Source organism: Anolis sagrei, chromosome X (genome assembly GCF_037176765.1).
Source record: "Anolis sagrei isolate rAnoSag1 chromosome X, rAnoSag1.mat, whole genome shotgun sequence".
Taxonomy (NCBI): domain Eukaryota; kingdom Metazoa; phylum Chordata; class Lepidosauria; order Squamata; family Dactyloidae; genus Anolis; species Anolis sagrei.
In genome coordinates, this window is record NC_090034.1 from 11,940,584 (window position 1) to 11,950,731 (window position 10,148).

Below are 10,148 nucleotides of genomic sequence, written 5' to 3' on the forward strand. Positions count from 1 at the left end.
ACCCAACACCAGTAGCCAAAAGAGATAAATAACAAAAATACACAGACCAATGTCATGTCTTCCTTAGGAGGCTTTTCTTAATATGGTTGCACTATTTACAAAAACAAGGTTTCCATAACACAAATAAAGTTCTTTATCCTTTCTTCTTTGCTTCCATGCTGGGCTTCTTTTTCATGCAGATAAACAGCTTTGCACTCACAGAGCCTCCTCTCACACCAAACTTACACATGAGCTTTCGTCAGTAGCTTTACACAAAGTAGCCTTCACCCAGGAGTTTTACACACAAAGTCTTCAACCTGGGCCTTTCTCACACTGTGGCTTTCTCATACTGAGGCCTCCCTCTCTCACACTGAGGCCCACCTCATACTGTGGTCTTCTCATACTGAGGCCTCCCTCTCTCACACTGAGGCCTACCTCATACTGTGGTCTTCTCATACTGAGGCCTCCCTCTCTCACACTGAGGCCTACCTCATACTGTGGTCTTCTCATACTGAGGCCTCCCTCTCTCACACTGAGGCCCACCTCATACTGTGATCTTCTCATACTGAGGCCTCCCTCTCTCACACTGAGGCCTACCTCATACTGTGGTCTTCTCATACTGAGGCCTCCCTCTCTCACACTGAGGCCTACCTCATACTGTGGTCTTCTCATACTGAGGCCTCTCTCTCTCACACTGAGGCCTCCCTCATACTGTGGTCTTCTCATACTGCGGCCTCTCTCACACTGAGGGCTACTAAGCTACAGGCACAACTGTTTATATTGAACTACATCTTTTGCTGAGTCATTGTATGTATTTCACCCTTTCGGTGTTTGACTCACATTTTTGTAATTAAAAATAGGTAATTTTTAATATTTGCGACAGTTTGGCACCACTTTAACTGATATATGAGTGATAAGAATTGTAATCTTACAAGCAGGAAGCAGCCATGCTTTGAATCTGCAAGGCTATTCAATGCTAATCAAAGTGGCCAACTACAACATTCACACCTGCCTCCAAAAGACGTCTTTCTCCCACCCTGGACATTATTCCACAGATATATAAACCCCACTTGCCTAGTTTCCAACAGAACTCAGAACCTCTGGGAATGCCTGCCATAGATGTGGGTGGAATGTCAGGAGAGAATGCTTCTGGAACATGGCCAGATAACCTGGAAAACTCACAGCAACCCAGTTGTAGTCTGCTCTCTTTGGCAGGGCAAAGACCTTCCCAAACTATTTATTTTATTTAATTATCGCGTCAGGAGCAACCAGACATTTGTATTACATTTTTAACAAAACAAACAGACAAAACACAAAGTTTGCAAGCTTGGTAGTTGAGTAAATGTCCTTTGACCAGTATCTGGCCACTTGGAGTGCCTCTGGTGTTGCCGCAAGGAGGTCCTCTATTGTGCATGTGACAGGGCTCAGGTTGCATTGCAGCAGGTAGTCAGTGGTTTGCTCTTCTCCACATTCGCATGTCGTGGATTCCACTTTGTAGCCCCATTTCTTAAGATTGGCTCTGCATCTCGTGGTGCCAGAGCGCAGTCTGTTCAGCGCCTTCCAAGTCGCCCAGTTTTCTGCTTGCCCAGGGGGGAGACTCTCATTTGGTATCAGCCATTGATTGAGGTGCTGGGTTTGAGCCTGCCACTTTTGGACTCTCGCTTGCTGAGGTGTTCCAGCGAGTGTCTCTGTAGATCTTAGAAAACGATTTCTTGATTTAAGTCGTTGACGTGCTGGCTGATACCCAAACAAGGGATGGGCTGGAGATGTCACTGCCTTGGTCCTTTCACTGTTGGCTGCCACTTCCCGGAGGATGTCAGGTGGTGCAATACCGGCTAGACAGTGTAGTTTCTCCAGTGGTGTAGAGCGCAGACACCCTGTGATAATGCGGCATGTCTCATTAAGAGCCACACCCACTGTTTTAGCGTGGTGAGATGTGTTCCACACTGGGCATGCATACTCAGCAGCAGAGTAGCATAGCGCAAGAGCAGATGTCTTCACTATGTCTGGTTGTGATCTGCAGGTTGTGCCAGTCAGCTTTCGTATGATGTTATTTATAGCACCCACTTTTTGCTTGATATTCAGGCAGTGTTTCTTGTAGGTCAGAGCACAGTCCAGAGTGACTCCCAGGTGTTTGGGTGTGCTGCAATGCTCCAGTGGGATTCCTTCCCAGTTAATCCTCAGAGCTCGGGATGCTTGTCTGTTCTTAAGGCGAAAGGCACATGTTTGTGTTTTAGATGGATTAGGGATCAGCTGGTTTCCCCTGTAATAGGCAGTAAGAGCACCTAGAGCAGTGGTTTCAACCTGTGGGTCCCCAGGTTTTTTGGCCTACAACTCCCAGAAATCCCAGCCAGTTTACCAGCTGTTAGGATTTCTGGGAGTTGAAGACCGAAACATCTAGGGACCCACAGGTTGAGAACCACTGATCTAGAGCTTCGGATAGCTTCTGTTCAACCATCTCAAAGCTCCCTGCTTGTACAGTAACTCAAACTATAACTCCCAGGATTCCATAGCATTGACCCATGGCAGTTTCATCTATGCTGACGATGATGCCATCACCGCCCAAGCAGGGAGCTTTGAAATGGTTGCAGGAAAGCTCTCTAGAGCTTTAAGTGCTCTTACGTACGACACCACTGGAGTAACTGGACTTCAACGCCCACAATTCCTAACAACCTCAGGCCCCTTCCTTTCCCCCCTCAGCCGCTTAAGCGGCTGAGGGGGGAAAGGAAAGGGCCTGAGGCTGATAGGAATTGTGGGCGTTGAAGTCCAAAACACCTGGAGGACCAGAGTTTGCCCATGCCTGGTGTAGATGTACCCAAACTAGGAAATATTTTTGATATTGCTGATCGAAAAGAGAGTAGTCCCACTGAATCCGTACACTTGATTTATGGGTTGCCCCATAGTTGATTCTGTTTAGAGATGGCCTACTCAACCAGAATCTCACCCTCTCCATTGGAAAAGGTTGTTTTCGTCCTCCTTTACAGCCTCCTTCTCGGCTTCCCAGGAGACCATCTCGTTTTCTCCATCCTCAGCAGCCGCTCTTGCGGCTCGAAAGCCGAGACGTGTTTGTCTCACCTCGAAATGGCATTTTCTAAAAACCACGCCATATTTTCGGCATCTCTTTCAAGCAGAAATCCCTGGGCGTGTTTTGGGAATTTTGTTTTTGCTTTTTTGCCTTCTCTCTCCTTCCCCTAAGCCAATAAAAGAGAGTGAAATCTCATTTTAACTCCGAAGCGTCCAAATCTTTCCTCCCTGATGCCCTTTGGCACGAATCCCTCGACTAGGGAGAGAAAAGACAACAGATCCAAGGCCAATGGCAGGCCTTGGATTTCGCTTTAGGAGCGGAAAAAAAATCCGGAGAGAGGTTGCTGTTATGAATGGCTTCTGCAGCAGAGAATTGGAACGCAATTCAGAAAAGGCCTTGGGGAGGTTTCAGCTGACTCACTGCATTGGCTAACCCTTTCCCCCTTCCTTTTATTTCTCTTTCTCATCCCTCTTTCCTCCTCCTCCTCCTTGTTGTTTCTCTCTCTCGACTCCATAAGGGAGAGAAAAGAAATCTATCGATTTCCGTTGTGCCTACGGTCAGGGGTTCGGCTGGGAATCTCTTCATCATTTTGGAGCCTGCAAAGATTTCAAGCAGTATTAAAATCTATATGTATAAAAGTCAAAAGCATTTAGATACGTCGATGTGTCTGTTGGTTTGTGCCACAAAGGCTCCTCCGTGGCTAGATGGATCTGGACCAAACTCGGCACACAGGACCTTCCTGACTCAACTTGGACGAAATGTTGGACTAAAAAGACCAGCAGAAGGAATGGACACGAACAAAGCGGATTGGCTGTGGCTAGGGGAAGGATGGACTGTTGCCAGGTGAAGTGGCCCTCTGGGATGTCACTGGGAAAGAAAGGTTTGGGAGCTGCTAAGTGACATATGTATGAGGAGAAGGGAGGAAAGGCAGAGAAAAAAGAAGGAAAAAGAAAGGAAAAGAAAGGGAGAGAGGCGGAAGAAAGAAAAAGGAAGGGAGGAGAAAAAGAAGGGAATGGAAGGGAGGGAGCCAGGAGAAAAAAAAGGAAGGAAGGAAAGAAAGAAAGGAGAAAAGGAAAGGAATGGAAGGGAGAGAGAAGGAAGGGAGAGAGGCAGGAGAAAGAAGAAGGAAGGAAGGAAGGAAGGAAGGAAGGAAGGAAGGAAGGAAGGAGAAAAAGAAGGGAATGGAAGGGAGGAGAGGGAAGAAGGGAGAGAGGTGGGAGAAAGAAAAAGGAAGGAAGGAAGGAAGGAAGGAAGGAAGGAAGGAAGGAAGGAAAGGAGAAAAAGGAATGGAAGGAAGGGAGAGGGGCAGGAGAAAGAAGAAAGGGAGGGAGGAGAAAAAGAAGGGAAGGAGAGTGAAGGGAGAGAGGCAGAAAAAAGAAGAAGGAAGGAAGAGATGGAGGAGAAAAAGAAGGGAATGGAAGGGAGGGAGAGGGAGGAGGAGACAGAGGCAGGAGAAAGAAAAAGGAAGGAAGGAAGGAAGGAAGGAAGGAAGGAAGGAAGGAAGGAAGGAGAAAAAGAAGGGAAGGGAGGGAGAGGGAAGAAGGGAGAGAGGCAGGAGAAGGAAGAAGAAAGGGAGGAAGGAGAAAAAGAAACAAATGGAAGGGAGGGAGGGAGAAGGAAGGGAGAGAGGCAGGAGAAAGAAAAAAGGAAGGAAGGAAGGAAGGAAGGAAGGAAGGAAGGAAGGAAGGAGAAAAAGAAGGGAATGGAAGGGAGGGAGGGGAAGAAGGGAGAGAGGCGGGAGAAAGAAAAAGGGAGGGAGGAAGGAGAAAAAGAAGAGAACGGAAGGGAGGGAGAGGGAAGAAGGGAGAGAGGCTAAAGAAAGAAAAAGGAAGGAAGGAGAAAAAGAAAAGAATGGAAGGGAAGGGAAGAATGGAAAGAGGCAGGAGAAAGAAGAAGGAAGGAAGAGTGGGAGGAGAAAATGAAGGGAATGGAAGGGAGAGAGGGAGGGAGGGGGGAGAGAGAGAGAAAGAAAGAAAGAAAGAAAGAAAGAAAGAAAGAAAGAAAGAGGAAGGAAGGAAGGAGGAAAAAGAAAGGAGAGGGAAGGGGGCAAGGAAAGGAATTGGGAAAAGGCAGAATATGTGAAGTTGCATTTGGTGTCGGATGGGACAAGTTGACTACTTGATCCAAAAAGCTCAAGAGAAGAAGCCTTTGGGATTTGGGGTTTTGAAACACCTGCATTTGGATATACAATACCAACTCTATATCCATGAATCCAGTATCCATCTGTGGTGTCTCTAGGCATTTCCCAGATCCTGTACACTTTGCTTCCATGGGAAGTTGACGACATTGGAGGACCTAGAAATGCTGTTCCTTCCAGACATTTTCTTAGTTGTTTATGGTATCCTTCTGTTGGAAGTTTTTTGTATAGTTGCATAGGTTCCCTATGGCATTCTTCCTCTGGTGCAAATCATTCATTTCAATGGAGTTGGCTCCACAGTTCATTGTTTCTATGCTGAGTTCAGGAGCGTATCCCAGGGGAGATGTTGGATCTGTGCCTTCTCAAGCAGGGGACTCTGTCTATCTGTCTGTCTGTCTCCCCCCATAAATAAATAAGCAAGGCATCCAAGCCCGCAGGAGGTGCAAAGATTGTGATGATCTCCATGGGGTACTCAGCAGGAAAGCCGCACCATTGGGCGCTCATGGAGGTAGAACTGCAGTTGGCGCCGAGAAACAAAAGGTGTTAGTGATCCCATGCAAGGGATGTGGCAGAGAACCCCACCTTCCCAGTCTTCAGAAATGCTCCCCCAATCCTACTGAGGCTTGGGAGTTGTAGTTTGGTGAGACACCAACACTTTGGGCAGGGAAGACTGAAGGCCTTCTCGAAGTCCAACTCCCAGAATCGCACCGCAGTGAGCTGTGGCCATTCAAGTGGGGTCAAATCCTGGGAGTTATGGTTTTGTAAGGTCTTGAGACTTCAGATTGTTCCCAAACTACTATTAGATTAGATTGAGGGATCATCTATACTAGGCATGGGCAAACTTGGGCCCTCCAGGTGTTTTGGACTTCAACTCCCACAATTCCTAACAGCCGGTAGGCTGTTAGGAATTGTGGGAGTTGAAGTCCAAAACACCTGGAGAGCCCAAGTTTGCCCATGCTTGATCTACACTGTGGGATTCATCCTGTCTGATACCATAGGAATTGTGGGAGTTGAAGTCCAAAACACCTGGAGAGCCCAAGTTTGCCCATGCTTGATCTACACTGTGGGATTCATCCTGTCTGATGCCTTAGGAATTGTGGGACTTGAAGTCCAAAACACCTGGAGAGCCCAAATTTGCCCATGCTTGATCTACACTGTGGGATTCATCCTGTCTGATGCCTTAGGAATTGTGGGACTTGAAGTCCAAAACACCTGGAGAGCCCAAGTTTGCCCATGCTTGATCTACACTGTGGGATTCATCCTGTCTGATGCCATAGAAATTGTGGGACTTGAGGTCCAAAACACCTGGAGGGCCCAAGTTTGCCCATGCTTGATCTACACTGTGGGATTCATCCTGTCTGATGCCATAGGAATTGTGGGACTTGAAGTCCCAAAGATGGAGAGCCCAAGTTTGCCTGTGCCTGCTCAAAACCACAACTCCCGGGATGTCACAGCATTGAGCCATGTCAGCCAAAGTGGTGTCAAACTGCATTAATTCTACAGTGTAGACACACCCAAAACATCCAGTGGTGGCACCCTAACTCTCTTTAGATTGGTTTACGGGGATGTAAACGACACATGTGTCCAAACTCAAGGCTCACAGACCAAAGCTGGCTCACCACATTATTTTTACATGTCCCTCCACCAGATGCTGGACTACAACCACTGTCTTCCTCATTGTTAGATATAATGACCAGAGGTGATGGGAGTTGGGATACAGGAACGTCTAGAAAGCTGTTCTGTTTAGTCAAGAGAGTTGGGTTTGGATTTAGGCGCAGGAATTGTGGATATGATTCATGACTTTCTAATATCCTTTAGCCTTTTCCAACTTCAGAGCCACAAGTGATGCTGGGTTGCAATTCCCATTATCCCCAAGTGATTGGAGTTGTCATTCATTCAATAATAATAATAATAATAATAATAATAATAATAATAACAACAACAACAACAAGAACAACAACATCACCACTTTATTTATATTCCGCCCTTCTCACCCCCAAGGGGACTCAGGGCAGATCACAAGTACACATACACAGCATTCAGTGTCGTTTGTATAGACAGTACACAGACAGACAGCACTGAAGGAGTTGTTGTTTCGATGCCATGGACAGTTGGGCTCGAGTCCACAGGGGGTGCTGTCTCTCCATCCTCTATGACGAAGAGCCGTCAGGACTTCCTCATTCCAGCATTTTCTGATCTTCTTTTTCTTTATGGCGTTGTAAAACCCGCTTTTAGTGGCACCTAATTTCTCTAATTACCGCTAAAGCTGTTTTCGAACTGCTTAGGTAAACACTGAGCAGGGCTGACGGTCGGCTGCTCACGCCAACCCGGGGCTTTGAACTTGCAACCTTTTGGTTGATAGCTCTTATAGTTGGTGATGATTTACCAGCTGTGCTAAACCTCCGGCCCTCAAATTGGGTAGTAACTGGACCTTCAAATTGGGTAGTAACTAAAGAGCCATGCAGTCGTCCACTGTGTTACGAAAATAAATACTTGGTCCTCAATATCCACGGATTCGTCGTCTGTGGATTCAGTGGGCTCTTGGAAGGCAACTGTAACTTACAGTTGCTTTCCGAGGGCCCACTGAATTTACAGACAGAGAAGTCTGTGGACATAGAGGACTATTTATTTTTGTAACACAGTGGTCAGTCTGTAAGTCTGATGTGGCCCTTGATGAGAGTGAGTTCGACAGCCCTGCCATAAGACTTCTCTGCAAACCAAAGAAGGCAGGTGAGGCTACACGTGTCCTTTCCATGTTCCACAACATGAAGCCTAAGCATTGTCACCACAGCCCAGTTGCAAACGCAGGTGTGCTCCCCAATTGTTTGCCGGTGCTCTGCCAGGGATTGTTGCAAAACCCAGGACGGTTTTATGGCCGCCGCTGTAAAAATCAGACAGATTCCAGATGGTCGCTGCTGCGCTTGTTGCAAAGTGCGGCGGTTGGGAAAGGAGTTTTTGAAGAGCCTCCAAGGCAGAGCTCACAAAGCTCCAAGGGCTGGATGGTGGGGTTCTCCATTGTATCCCTCCAGGCAGTTCTGTGCTATGCTTCAAAAAGTTCTGGAGGACCCAGAAAATTCCTAGAGAGGATCATTAGGATTTTTCTAGATCCTCCAAGATGAGTCAATGATAACCTTTAGCAGGAATCTTGTCTACAGCCATACCACCCTGAACACACCCCATCTCGTCTGATTTCAGAAGCTAAGCAGGGTCGAGCCTGGTTAGTGCTTGGATGGTAGACCGCCTGGGAACACTGGGTGCTGTAGACTTCCTGCTTTTTGGCAGGGGGTTGGACTGGATGGCCCACGAGGTCTCTCCCAACTGGGCCCGGTCCTGTTCAACATCTTTATTAATGACTTAGATGAAGGGTTAGAAGGCATGATCATCAAGTTTGCAGACGACACCAAATTGAGAGGGAGAGCCAATACTCCAGAGGACAGGAGCAGGATTCAAAACAATCTTGACTGATTAGAGAGATGATTGGCCAGAACTTACAAAATGAAGTTCAACGGGGACAAATGCAAGATACTTCACTTAGGCAGAAAAAATGAAATGCAAAGATACAGAATGGGGGACAATGCCTGGCTCGAGAGAAGTACGAGTGAAAAAGATCTTGGAGTCCTCGTGGACAGCAAGTTAAACATGAGCCAACAATGTGATGTGGCAGCAAAAAAAGTCAATAGGATTTTGGCCAGCATCAATAGGATTATAGTGTCTAGATCCAAGGAAGTCATGCTACCCCTCTATTCTGCTTTGGTTAGACCACACCTGGAATATTGTGTCCAATTCTGGGCACCACAATTCAAGAGAGATATTGACAAGCTGGAATGTGTCCAGAGGAGGGCGACTAAAATGATCAAGGGTCTGGAGAACAAGCCCTATGAGGAGCGGCTTAAGGAGCTGGGCATGTTTAGCCTGAAGAAGAGAAGGCTGAGAGGAGACATGATAGCCATGTATAAATATGTGAGAGGAAGCCACAGGGAGGAGGGAGAAAGCTTGTTTTCTGCTGTCCTGGAGACTAGGATGCAGAACAATGGCTTCAAATTACAAGAGAGGAGATTCCATCTGAACATGAGGAAGAACTTCTTGGCTGTGAGAGCCGTTCAGCAGTGGAACTCTCTGCCCCGGAGTGTGGTGGAGGCTCCTTCTTTGGAAGCTTTTAAACAGAGGCTGGATGGCCATCTGTCAGGGGTGATTTGAATGCAATATTCCTGCTTCTTGGCAGGAGGTTGGACTGGATGGACCATGAGGTCTCTTCCAACTCTTTGATTCTATGATTCTATGATTGATTATTGATTAATATTATTCAATATTATTATGATTGGAGAAAGAGACATATCAATTGATGGTGATGTTATCTGGGAATGAAGAGAGAGACAGCCATAGTATTATCTATCAATAATACTGTTGTTGTTGTTGTTGCTACTGACTGGGAATGGAGAAAGAGGCATCTCCTAAAGGATCGTCTACATCTATCGTTACTGCTGTTATCCATGGATGAAAAGACAGACAACCCCATCCAGCCATCTTTCTATCTGGTATTGATTAATATTATTAGATATTATGATCGGAGAAAGGAGCATCTCCAAAAGGAACCCCCTGAATCTGTTATTGTTACTGTTCTCCACAAATGAAGAGACAGCGAATAGGCAGAATACTGGGCTTACAGTCTCATCCATCTATCCATTACGGATTATTATTGTTATGCTATGGAATTGTGAGAGTTGTAGTTTCGCAAGGCCAAGAGGGGAGAAACCTGACCAAACTACAACTCCCATGACCCCACAGCATTGGAACAATGGCTTCAAACTACAAGAGAGGAGATTCCATCTGAACATGAGGAAGAACTTCCTGACTGTGAGAGCCGTTCAGCAGTGGAACTCTCTGCCCCGGAGTGTGGTGGAGGCTCCTTCTTTGGAAGCTTTTAAACAGAGGCTGGATGGCCATCTGTTGGGGGTGCTTTGAATGCAATATTCCTGCTTCTTGGCAGAATGGGGTTGGACTGGATGG

At 46.7% G+C, this 10,148-nt stretch overlaps 1 protein-coding gene and 1 pseudogene across 4 annotated transcripts in view; both read left to right on the forward strand.

Moving 5' to 3' along the window:
* Positions 1–10,148, forward strand: part of LOC132782121 (retinoic acid-induced protein 1) — a 228,786-nt gene that overhangs the window by 189,985 nt on the left and 28,653 nt on the right. The gene's annotated exons all lie outside the window — the stretch shown is intronic.
* LOC137095034 (5S ribosomal RNA) lies at positions 8,289–8,407 on the forward strand (annotated as a pseudogene).